At 47.6% G+C, this 13,554-nt stretch overlaps 1 protein-coding gene across 2 annotated transcripts in view; it reads left to right on the top strand.

The window, feature by feature from the left end:
• The first annotated feature begins 7,152 nt into the window (after positions 1 to 7,152).
• The window catches only part of B4GALT2 (beta-1,4-galactosyltransferase 2), a 101,431-nt gene continuing 95,029 nt past the window's right edge, over positions 7,153 to 13,554 (top strand). The window contains exon 1 of one of the 2 annotated variants that reach the window (XM_088460663.1): positions 7,153 to 7,392. The gene's annotated coding sequence lies outside the window, so the exon portion shown is untranslated. Of the gene's footprint in view, positions 7,446 to 13,554 lie in introns of both variants that reach the window. The other variant, XM_088460662.1, reaches the window with a different exon arrangement.

Below are 13,554 nucleotides of genomic sequence, written 5' to 3'. Positions count from 1 at the left end.
CCGGCGTCGGTGAAATGAGCGGCGTCTACATTTAGACGCCGCGCATTTCACCCTCACCGGGATATGGCAGTCGGGAAGCCGGCTGTCGGTATAATGTCAGCCGGCTTCCCGATTGCATCCTGTTAAATAGTACACTTCAAATATCAGTGTCATCTGCCACAGCAAAATGACGATTCCGTGGTATTGGCCTTATCGGCAAAGTTGCTATGAAAAGGCCATATTTGAAACTGGCAAATTGGAAAATGGTCAAAATTGGATAAAGGATGTAGGACCCGGCTCCTGTTGGCTCCGCCCCCTGGTCATGTAGGCGGGAGTCACCTGGAGGGATGGAAAGGGGGAGAGAGGCAGTGACACGGAATAGTAATGGCCCTGCTAGGGCTGTGGCCACACGGCAGACGTGATCAAGCCTGACTATGCGGCTCTGCAGATGGCAGTTCACATCGGGATCTTGGCCTGTGCACATGAAGACGGCAGCCCGGCGTCCACATGGAGATGGCGGTCATTATGATGGGACCGCAGGACGGGAGGAGGATGATGCTGCAGTACCCTGGCATTCAGAGGGGGGAATGGTGGCTACCATGAGCCATGCCCTCTGCAAGTAGCCTTAGGCAACAAGGGATCCCAGACAGGGAAGCTCTTGAATACCGATAAAAGATGGTCCTGGTATGTATTGCTGCTCCTCATATATTATGCCCCTGCAACTAAGTACCGTGCTGGATAAGGCGTCTTAATGTGTTTCTGATGTAACCGATATGATTAATGTGCAGGAGGAGTCAGCAAGATATAAGGTTTAGGTCCAGTCTGAATTAGGTGGTGTGGTCTCTCAAAAAAGGGGCGAGTCGTGCCACCCCTGTTTTCATCACGCTGGGGGCATGCCCCCACTCCCTCTGTCCCATGAATAGCCGCTGTGCGCATGACATCTATTCACCGCTTATGCAGTGCATGACAAAGGGCCACAAAACCCCCCCTGGCGGGACATTGTGGCCTGCGGGTGGAACAGTGCCCAAAAAGCTGTACTATCCCACTAAAATTGGGATTGGTTGGAAGGTATGGAGTGAGAGAGTAAGCGCTGTGCTCCATACACTATGACATTGTGCACAATTTACACACAGTACCAGGGGGTTTTATACGGACAAAGACATTAGACGGTGGATAACTGGAAAAGAGTTTAGTGGACGGATGAGTCTTAAGTATAAAATGAATGCTGGAGGAGTGCTTGATACCATCTCTCAATCATGGCAGAGGAAACATAGTGTGGGGCAGTTTTTGTGCTGGTGTAAAGTTAACAAAGAGGGCAAGAATGAATGGACCAGAATGGTTACCACTCTATTGTACAGTGCCATGCCATCCACTGTGGTCAGCGATTCATTGGTGAAAATGTCATCATGCAGCAGGACAACGATCTTGAACATATTATCTGGTATAGACACAGGGAGCCGGAGCACTGCCTTTGACGGGCTGGCAGGCACAATCGCTAGATCTCGTCACCACTATTGAGCTCTTGTGGGATGAGCTTGACTGCAGTGTCAGGGAAAAATGCCTACAAGCCAGGCCAGCCTCTGGGAAGAGAAACAGAAGTCATGGGTACAGATTTCCCCTGAATATCTTTAAGAACTGACGGCTAGAAGACAAAACGTCTGCAAAGCTGCAACTGTTGCAAATGGAGGATTCTTTGATGAATGTAAAGCTAGATGAATAGCAGTTATATGAAATAATAATAAAAAAATAATAATATGACCTTGTGAATGTTTTGACTATAATTTATGAACAAAATAATTTCAGGTCAATTTAATAGTAATGAAATGAAAGTAGCAACTGTATGTTATACATATTGCTCATCATGCCGACTGTAACCTATGCAGTGCTCCCCTCTAGTACTTTCATGGGCAGAATGAACAACACGTGGAACTATCTATCTCTTCTATAGAATGTAAGCTTGCGAGCAGGGCCCTCTTACCAGGGGCATAGCTATAATGGGTGCAGGGTGTGTGGTGCACAAGGGCCCCTGGGTCCAGGAGGGCCCACACCACTTACCTCTCCAGAGTCCCGCGTCGGCGGTACCATCCCTCTACAAATCACCTGGAATATGGCCGCCGCGGCCATTTTTCCAGTGTATTGCGCAGGCGCAGTGAGGTGACTTGCGCATACGCAGTAGACTCCGGTATAGCACTAAAGTCTACTCTAGTGCCCGAAGTCTGCTGCGCTCAGTGCGCCGCTGGCAGCCGGGTGGGCGGGAGGGAGCCCTGGACGGAGACTGCACACGGGCCCCCTCCTCTCTTAATACTGCCTCTTACCTCTTTGTCTGTAATTACCCATTCTTGTTTTATTACTGTTTATTCCATACCTGCCTACTTTAGTAATGTCCTGCCCGTGGAGGAGATGCATGTAGGTGGTGATGGGGTGGTCGCAGTGGCTATTTTCCCGGTGACCTGCGCATGCGCTATAGACTCTGGGTACACTCTAGTGCCCAGAGTCTATAACTCCTGTGCTCGCCGCGCACAGTTCAGTGCGCTGCCGGCTGCCGAACGGAGAGGAAGAGGCCCGTGACGGAGACTGCACACGGGCACCCTCCTCACTAGAAACGCCCCTGGTGGTGCACCCAAGATGGCTGCCTCATCTGGTACTTGCGTGGGTAGGATAAATAATTATTGGAATTAGAATTAACTCTGTATTATCTTCATTGCTATCTGTATTTTTTGCAAATCTAAACCTCTCTGGGGGAATCCAATTAAGCATGGGATTTACCATTTCAATACAATTTGAAGTGAGTAATAACTATTGCACCCTGGTAAATATATGTGTGTATATATATATATATATACACACACGTGTATGTATATATAGTGTTGACTGCAGGTTCGGCGCCGTGCAGGGCTCCAGACCTAGAGAAAGGCTGCTCTGGTGCACGTCCGACAAGGGGGCGTGGTCACTGGAAAATGGGGCGTGTCTTTAAGACAACTTCCCCCTTCTCATTACTCTTGGGGGCGTGCCCGGCACTTACGGACATCCCTGGCTGCCCCCAAGCACTCATGTTTCTGTGAATAGATGCCGGCGGTAATCGCTATACCTCAATTTTCCCCACCCGTGGGACACTGCGGCCTGCGGGCGGGGACGGCACCCGCAGGCTGTTTTAGCGGGGCACTGTAAAGGGGGGCAGGGCGTGGTGCTCCGCTAAGACAGCTTAGCTGGAATGCTATCTATCTACTGTATCTATATACAGTAATTATGTACACACTCATATTATTATATATATAGTATAGTATAGTATAGTATAGTATTGTTAGCAGTAGCGCTTCAGTGCTGCCCCCTTATGGATTTATCTGCATGTTCTCTGGCAGATAAAGGAGTGCTAGCAATGTAATGGTAGAGACAGTTCTACATTGAGAGTATATTGTTCCATACCTCTACTTTATAGTTCTTTTATGATCTCTTATTTTGAGATATGTTCTTCTTATGGCACTTGTGATTATGTAAATAAATCTTAAAATAAAATAGCAGATTGGTATAGAGTGATCCACCCCTGAGGTGTAAACGACAAAAGGACACTGGGCCTTTTTCAGACCCAGTCGCAAGCGCTGAGCGCTCGCAACCGAGTCGATGTTTGCCCACTGGGCATGCGCACGTCAGAGCCGGCTCCGATGTGCGCATGCGCGAGACCCGGCTAGCGACAGGCGCAAAGGGGGCGAGCTGTCGTTGGTGATTGACAGCTCGCCCCATTTGGGAGGCGGGCAGGGGGGTGGCCGGCCAAACGGAGGCGTTCCCGACGGAACGCTTGCCGTTTGGGGGCAGCCCCCAGTGGCAAACGCAGGAATTTGAAAGCGGGGTTTCCAAATATGAAGAAAAAATAAATAAAAAATCTAGCCACAATTAATAAATAAATATATATATATATATCTCCAAAAAGCAAACGGCACTAGGACACTGGTGTAAAGAACAATAGATTGTCGTCAGGACATACAAACTGTTGATCTTTTTACAATAAAATCTATTGTTCTTTACACCAGTGTCTTGGTGCCGTTTGTTTTTTGGGGGTGTATGATATTGGATTCTGGCACAGGATCAAGTTGTCACAGTGTTGTTCAGAGTGCCAGCAGAACTGTGGAGATATATATATATGTACACATATACATACACACACACAGTATATATATATATATATATTTATATATATTATACACATATATTTGGATGATGGACAGTCAGTTCGGCATCTCACACACAATGACACAGACACACACACACACACTAACCTAGACAGACACACACACACTAACCTAGACAAACACACACACACACGCACACTAACCTAGACAGACACACACACACACACACTAACCTAGACAGACACACACACACACACACACTAACCTAGACAGACACACACACACACACTAACCTAGACAGACACACACACACACTAACCTAGACAGACACACACACACACTAACCTAGACAGATACTGACACACATACATACATACATACACACACCTCTTTCACAAAAAAACATAAGCACAGGCAAAGAAATACAGCGTCAGTTAATAAAGAACACCCCCACTGGCAACACCCCCCCCCGTGCGCGCTGGCAGTAATCCCCCGCCGGCGGACCCCCCACAAAACTTCACCTGGGCTCCAGGTCCAGGAGACAGCGCCGGGAATGAAGTCACCCGGCGGCAGCACCCAAGCTTGGCCTCTTGCAAGTCAATGCCCCATCCTTCCTGGGAGGAGCTGCGCGCTTCCGCAGCAGCTCCCCCTACAGTCAGCCAGCCCAGCTCCAGCCGCAGCTAGTATAAGAGAACTCCGGCAGCTCCTTTTAATAGAAATAAATAAAGAGTTGTTTAGCTGCACGGCGATGGAGCAGCGGCCAGGGGGGTTTCTAGGTACTCAGAAACCCCCCCTGCGTGCGCGTATGGCCCCCATGACATCAGCAATGATGTCAGTGGGGAGCTTTCTGCTCGATCAGAGCAGGAAGCTCCCTGGGGCTTGCGCTTGCCGAGACCCAACCTTAGGGTCTCGTCGCAAGCCCCGATGGTCGCCTTTGTCCTGACCTTCACGACCATCAACCTGGTCGCTCGCTAGAGCTGTGGGTAGTAACCCACAGCTTAGCTAGTGACCAGGAGGCCGCACTTCACACCACAAGCGGCTGCCCTCATTCAGAGTGACCGCTTGTATTTAGCGATCGACTCTGAATGAGGGCCACTGTCCCCCCCAACATAATTGGACCCGCAAACATGATCATAATCCAATTCAGCTTTATCTTACATAAAGTATATATGTGACATAAAATAAGATTGTGATATTGCAGTAATAAAAAGACAATAAAATTGCCAGTGGAAGTCTGGGGATTCCTAATATTGTGTTTGGAATGCGGGGATTGGAGTGCAGACGGGGCCTTCCCAGATATAGTGTATGCGGTAAGATTACGGGTACAGGATGTGGGAGCCCCTAGATATAGTGCATGCAGTGAGATTTGGGGAGCAGGAGGTGGAAGCCCCTAGACCCTTTAGAATGTAAGCTCTCACGAGCAGGGCCCTTTTCCCTAACGTGCTTCTCCTTCCCTCACTCATACGGTCATCTACTCCAAACTCCTCACAAGGGCACCTAACACTTGGTAGCTGCCGCCCTGCTGCTTACTCTGTTATGATGGCTATTGCAGAAATGTTTATAAACTTTGTCCTTGTCCTGCATTGTTTTGTACTGTAAGTCGATGTTTTTGTGTTTGCTCATTTGTTTATGTACTTTGTCAGGCGCTGTGGAACCCTTGTGGCGCCATATAAATAAAGGATAATAATAGTAATATAGTGCATGCAATGAGGTTAGGGGTGCAACAGCAGGGAGCGCCAGATATAGAGCATGCACTGAGATTTGGGGACCAGAAGGTGGAAGCCCCCAGATATAGTGCATGCAGTAAGATATATGGGGCCTGATTCAGAGGCACTCGTAAGCGGCAGCTCGTTCACTCCGAGCGATGTTTGCCCGACTGCGCATGCGTACGGATCGTTATACGCATGCGCGAACCAGTGTGGCCGAAATTCATGTGCTCGCAAAATAGCGAATGCCTGCTAATTTGAGTGACAGGATGAGGCGTATGTGGGTGGTAACAGGGGAAGGTGCTTGAAAACGGGGAGTGGAGATCCGAACGCAGGCGTGCTTAAAGGTCAAAACGGGCGTTTTATGGGCGTGCATATTTAAAACAGCAGCGTCATTGACCACGTCACTGGGTTTTTTTTAAGCCAGAACTGCTCGCAAAATTGTGGTAGCAAAAACCAACCACAAGAATAGCGAGCAGCTCATACCCTGTTCGATGTACTCGATTAATCTAATAAATGGCGGACATGACGTAGGATGCGAGCAGCCAAGACGACCGCAAGTTTTGTTCGCTCGTTCAGACCTAGAGGCGTGAACAGACCGCAAACAGCGAACGGTTCATTTGAATAGCCACCCCTATTTTCAGGACGAGCGAGCGCTATATGCGTCCGGCTCTGAATCAGGCCCATGGTTCAGGAGGAGGGAGCCCCAGGTATAGTGCACTCAGTCAGATTTGGGGTGCAAGAGGTGGCAGCCCCCACATATAGGGTATGCAGTGAGATTTTGGGTGCAGGAGGTGTGAGCTCCCCAGATAAAGTGCATGCAGTGAGATTTGGAATACAGGAGGTGGAAGCCCCCCAGACACAGTGCACAGAGTGAAATTTGGGGTGCAGGATGTGGCAGCTCCAATATATAGTACACGCAGTGAGGAAATTTGGGGTGCAGGAGATGGAAGCCCCCATACATAATGCATGCAATGAGAATTTGTGGTGCAGGAGATGGAAGCCCCCATACATAGTGCATGCAGTGATGAGAATTTGGGGTGCAGGAGATGGAAGCCCCCATACATAGTGCATGCAATGAGGAGAATTTGGGGTGCAGGAGATGGAAGCCCCCAGACATAGTGCATGCAATGAGGAGAATTGGGGGTGCAGGAGATGGAAGCCCCCATACATAGTGCACGCAGTGATGAGAATTCGAGGTGGAGGCTCCTTCCGTGATCTGTCCGCTCAGACAAGAAGAGGTTGTGCGGCAGCTTTGGCTCTGGCCCTGGGGGTGAGGATGAGGAGGGGGCCGGAGACAGACAAAGAGGGGAGAGGGGAGGAGGGGAGAGGGAGGGGATCAGCTCGGCTGCTTTGATCGCTCGGGCTCTCCGTAGCTGACTGGCATTTGGGGGGCATTTGGGGTTTATTATTTCACCCCCACAGCGCTGGAGCGGGCGGTGCCGGTTACTCACCCCATTCTGCTGCGAGGACCCGCGGGAGGCCGGGAGCAGCCCCCTCCCCGCGGCTGGCAGAGGAGACGGAGCGCCCGGCGGGGAGATGAGCCCGGCCCGGGGAAGAGCGCACAGCAGCGGGGAGCCGAGGTGAGCTGGCCGGGCTGATGGCTGCGGGGAGCAGGTGACAGACGGGACCCGGGGTGAGTGGGACCCCGATTATATATCTACGCTATATATCTACCGTATATATATATTCCATACATGTGCATGCGGCCAATATATATATGCATCTTTCATGGTGGGTTATGTATATATATATATATATATATATATATATATATATATATATATATATATATATATATATGTCACTTTATTATATTAGCTGAGTGTACAGATGCTCATATTCATCTTTCATGGGGGTTATGCATCCACCGTTGTACATTAAGGGGGCAGTGATACCCTGTATACTCTACTTATGTGTATTTATAGGGTTATTAGATATGTCTACTGTGGTTATACAGTTGCTGTATATTCCAGGGACAGTGATTACCCCATAAGAACACATGTAGAATATACAGAGTATATTATATATATATTTCACAGTGGTTATACATTAGCTGTATTTCGGGGACAATGAGAACCCTATGAGAACACATGTAGAATATACAGATAATATATATCTTCCCCAGTGGTTATATATGAGCTGTATGTTCCAGGGACAGCAAGAACCCTATGAGAACACATGTAGAATATACAGGGTATTATATGTATCTTCCCCAGTGGTTATACATGAGCTGTATGTTCCAGGGACAGTGAGAACCCTATGAGAACACATGTACAGTATACATATTGGTTATTTATTAGCTTTATACTGTACTCTGTTGACACTGTGATAACCCTTTAAGAACATATAGAGTATACAGATTATTATATGCATTCCATGGTGTTTCTCTATTAGTGTACTTTCTATTGACTGTGCGGTAACCTTATAAGAACACATATAGGTTATACAGATTATTATATACATCTTCCATGGTGATTCTATATTAAGTGTATATTATTTTTTTGAAACATAATTTAAGATTATAATTTAAGATTGTCCTACAGAAAGAAATTCTATACTTAAGGGCGGCATACATCTGCTGTCCGATTTACCGATCCTCCGACCAGACCGGAACCGAAGGTCGGAAATGCTGACCGACGGCTATTGATAGTTGCTGATCTGTCAAGGAATCGGTGAAAGTCTACATGTTAAAAAACCCTGATTTGTTGATTGTGATCATATTTTGATCGTGTTGGATTTCACCGATGCCCCGAACCCAGACGTCTGGGGATCGAAGAATTGCAGCAATCTTGCTAGTGTACGGAGACCTTAAGGTATATATTTTATTGACAGCGATAACCCTATAAGAACACAAGGAGGGTATACAGATTATTATGATATACATCTTTCATGGTGGTTCTATAGGTGTATAATCTATGGACTGTGGTAACTCTATAAGAACATATATTGAACATACAGATTATTCTATACATATTGCATAGTGGTAATAAAAATCTTATTTATATAGCGCTTTTCTCTGATAGCACCCAAGGCGCTTTACGTGAGAGGATATCGGCACTAAAACAGTGAATGAGTGGCAGCCATGTTGGGCGCACTGCGTAATTGAAATGGCTGGATAAGCAGTATGTAAACAAATAATGCAGAGGGCTTGAAATGCAGAAGAAATACTTAGATCACATCAATAAATAGCATTTCAGTTATATGTATATGACATATAAAAACAAAGCAAAAAAAGAGAGTATACAGTATGTAGTGCACTAGAGCACAGGTTCTCAAACTCGGTCCTCGGGACCCCAAACAGTGCATGTTTTCCAGGTCTTCTCACAAAATCAATGAAATAATTAGCTCCACCTGTGGATTTTTTAAAATGTGTCAGTGAGTAATGAATACACCTGTGCTTCTGCTGGGTGACCTGCAAAACATGACCTGTGTGGGGTGCTGAGGACCGAGTTTGAGAAACACTGCACTAGAGGAATATTAACTGTATTGTAGGCCCACTTGTAACAGTTGTTAGTGTTATTCCATGTATTCAAATGTTATCCCCCCATATAGAAAAATAATTTAAAACGTAACATTTATTAATATCATATAAAAAGTTTGAATACACCAATATTGCAAGATAGCAAATTAATATTATTTATTTTTTGGGTTAAAAATATAGAAAGTAGTGTTATTAGGTAGGAAAATAGTTATAAAATACCATAAATAACATAGGGATTACAAGATACCCAATGAATCAGCAAGTTCCATGTATTGTTCATCCCACTCACTAAGATACCAAGGTAGGCAGCCATTATGGGTGCACAACATAGGTTACACTGGGTGGGATAGACGTTACCTGGAGATGGGGTAGACAATGGGGAGTCACTGAACACAGAGGGTGAGATACATAATAAGATACCCACAGGGCCAACAGATCCACTGATTGTCCACTCTACCCACAAGAGTACCAGGCAAAGGTAGACATCTTGGGCAAACTACCTAGGTTACAGTGGGCAGCGTAAGCAATTTGTAGCAGTGTGATGGATGTGCAGAGTTGCTGAACATAACATATCAGACACAAGGAGCAGCCGTAACAGAGGTTTGAGGCAGACTACTAGTGTGGAGGCTTAGATTAGAATAGGAGCCAGGGTGGTAGAGGTAGAGCCTGGTATAAATGCCTAGATGGAGTAAGGGCCAGTATGGCGGAGAGCCCAAGAAGTGTATAGACCGGTGTGATGCGGAGGCCCATATGGAGCTGGTACAATGTTGGCCTGACGGTATAGAGGTGGGGGTGAAGGGTGGGGTCCTGAGTAGGGCCTTACTGTTGCATAGTCAGAGATGTAGTGGTTTTATATTAACTGTATATGCCAGAGACTGTATAGCCCTATAAGAACACATGTACAGTATACAGGTTATTATAGACTAGCCGGAATACCCAGCATTGCCCGGGTTGAAGACTGGACCCTGAGTACACCTGCAGCCTTTATTTGTTTAGTTTTGTCCTCGCCTATAGCCCCATTCTAGTGATCCTGAAAAGGACCCCACTGTTTGCTAACATGCATGCAAACAGTGATGTAACTACCGTGGGTGCAAGGGGTGCGGCTGTTATGGTGCCTGAGCTGCCTCTGTGGCTCGCTGCTCCCTCTACACCAAGTCATGCACACTTGGTGGGCCAGTCCAGTCAGGGCCGGTGAGGGGGCCATGACTGGACTGGCCCCCTCACCGGTCCTGACCGGGTGGAAGCTGTGTTGATTTGGTGCCGACTCGCCAGCTGATTACAGCTGGCGCACCGGTAGGCAGACATGGAGAGACTGCGCCGCCGGTCGTGACGCAATCAGGGATCGCGGATCGGCAGCCAATCAGCAGTTGCGGCTCCTATTTGGTTGCCGGTCTGCAAGCTCCAATTGGCTCGTGAATGGTGCCAGATTCATATTGCACCAGCGCTGTCTTTTCATGTCTGCCGCTGCTTGTCTGTGCTCCAGCTGTAATTAGCTGGCATCCCGGCCCCAAATCCACACCTGCTGGCTTCTGAGGGCACACAGGGGGAGGCGAGTGGCTGCTGGAGGGAGACTGGGAGGTGAGTTGCTGGGGGGGGGGCATAGTGTGTAAGGGGCATTACTGTGTGGCAAATGTGTAAGGGGCACTACTATTGTGTGGAATAATGTGTTATATGGGGCACTACTATTAAGTGACATAATCTGTAAAGGGCGTTACTGTGGTATAATGTGTAAGGGGCATTACTGTGTAGTGTAAGCGGCATTACTGTGTGGCATAATGTATAAGAGGCACTACTACTGCAAGACATAATGTGTATAAGGGGTACTACTGTGTGGCATTTCCTGTATGGGATCTGTGTGGCAATGAGCTCTGCGTGGGCGCAAATGTATGTGTTTTTTACCTCTGGGGGGCCCTTTTAAGATCTTGCTATGTGGCCCCCAAAGTTCTAGTCACTCTCATGCAAACACAGGGGGCTGACTAAAGCTGGGTACACACTACATGGTATAGTTAATAATTTGGCCGATACCGACGCATAGGAACGATAAATCGTTAATATCTTGCAGTGGGTATGCACTACCTTGTGTAGTGCGCGCTCCTATGGGGTCATCAGCCACATCACCTGATTTTTTGTACATGTAGTAAAATTAGCGATGCCGCTGACGATCCCATGCAGCGCTATGTGGCGTTGGCCACCATATCGGGTGGTCGGGCACCGGATTGCCCAGTGTGTTCGGATTGCCTGATATGTCGGTCCATCGACAGCCGGGTTATGTGTTTGCATCGCTGAGTACACACGTCGTTTAGTGTGTACCCAGCTTTATATATATATATGGTCACTTTAAGGACTAACTCTGGATTTAATATGAACGTGCATGAGTCATAAAGTTTGACACTTGCTCGAACTGTGAGGTTAAAAGGATAGTTTTGTAGTTTCACACAGGTTTTTGGCAGACTGTCAATTTCCACTGGAGCCAGGCCGGGAACCTTTGTAATTTAAGAGTGTTCCCATTTTTAGGGATTGTGTGACAGTGTGTGGCCCTGACAAAGAACAAACCTAAGCAAAAACTTAATCCTGGTCAAACTATACCACCATGCCAAGTTTGGTGGAGCTAGTTCTAAAAGCCACTGGCCGCGCAAATCGTGTGCCAAATCGTGAACAGGACTGCCGGGGAGCTGCCGGGGGAGTTTCAAGGGAAATGGTACACATCGTCGGATCATCAGCACATCGGCAAGAGTGTAGGCACCTTAAGACTCGGTACCACAATGTCCAACGGACCCAGCGGGTGTCATTCCGAGGTGTCAGCTTCTGGATGACTATAGACCTGATCAAATTCCAAGTTACTGTACATCACTACTTATTTTATATGGGCCAAAGCATGCCTCAGAATTAAACTGGGACGTGGGCTGTGCGGCTGCCTAATTTCCAAAATGATTATAGCAGTGTTCTTTTCTGCCACTCTCCGCACCATACCAACCTCTGGGTGTACATAGAGGCAGTCCCAATGTCTAGGTGTACATAGATGCAGTTCCAACATCTGGGTGTCCATAGAGGCAGTCCTAACATCTGGGTGTACATAGAGGCAGTCCCAACGTCTGGGTGTACATAGAGGCAGTCCCAACGTCTGGGTGTACATAGAGGCAGTCCCAACGTCTGGGTGTACATAGAGGCAGTCCCAACGTCTGGGTGTACATAGAGGAAATCCCAACGTCTGGGTGTACATAGAGGCAGTCCCAACATCTGGATGTCCATAGAGGCAGTCCCAACATCTGGGTGTACATAGAGGCAGTCCCAATGTCTGGGTGTACATAGAGGCAGTCCCAACATCTGGGTGTACATAGAGGCAGTCCCAACGTCTGGGTGTACATAGAGGCGGTCCCATCGTCTGGGTGTACATAGAGGCTGTCCCAACATCTGGGCGTACATAGAGGCAGTCCCAACGTTCCAGAATTTCCCCAGTGTGACTCACTATTTGTAGTACTTCCAGGTGGGGTTCTCCAACAGCATGCAGCAGGTCCATTCCCGCAGACTTATTATGTCATTTCTATTATATGTTCCTATATGTTCATTATATGTTTTTTTATTGCATGTTGTGCTCGTGATTAGAGCATATCGACATCTCTAATACTCTGGGCCTGATTCAGAGCCGGACGCTATTTGCGGATGGTCGTTCCAAAAAAAGGGGCTGGCTATTTAAATTGAGCGCTCGCTCTTTGCGGTTTGTTGACGCCTCTATGTCTGAGCGAGCGAACGAAAAATGTGCTCGCTATTTTGTAAAGACGCCCCTTTGCCGTTCGCATCACACGTCATCTCCGGTATTTATTAGATTAATCGGGTACATCGAAAGGCATCTGAACTGCTCGCAGTGCTTGTGGTAGGTTTTCCTTACCGCTATCACTGCGAGCAGTTCAGGCTAAAAGACAACCAAGTGACGTGGTCGATGACGCTCCTTTACTAATTATGCACTCCCATTAAACGCCGTTTTCACCATTAGACACGCCTGCGTTCGGATCTTCACTCCCCCGTTTTCAAGCACCTTCCCCTGTTACCACCCACAAACGGTTCATTCTGTCAATCAATTTGGCAGCCCCTCGCTGTTTTGCGAGCGCACGATTTCCGACCGCAATGACTGGTTTGCGCATGCGCATTACGACCCATACGCATGCGCAGTTGTGCGAACATCGCTCAGAGCGAACGAGCGGCCGCTTACGAGCGGCTCTGAATCAGGCCCTCTGTTATTTGTGGCTTCTCAGCTAATTAAATT

The sequence above is a fragment of the Taudactylus pleione genome, unplaced genomic scaffold (genome assembly GCF_031769625.1).
Source record: "Taudactylus pleione unplaced genomic scaffold, aTauple2 ptg000969l, whole genome shotgun sequence".
Classification (NCBI taxonomy): domain Eukaryota; kingdom Metazoa; phylum Chordata; class Amphibia; order Anura; family Myobatrachidae; genus Taudactylus; species Taudactylus pleione.
Note: the sequence above shows the minus strand (reverse complement) of the source record. Positions and strands in the feature narration are given on the sequence as shown.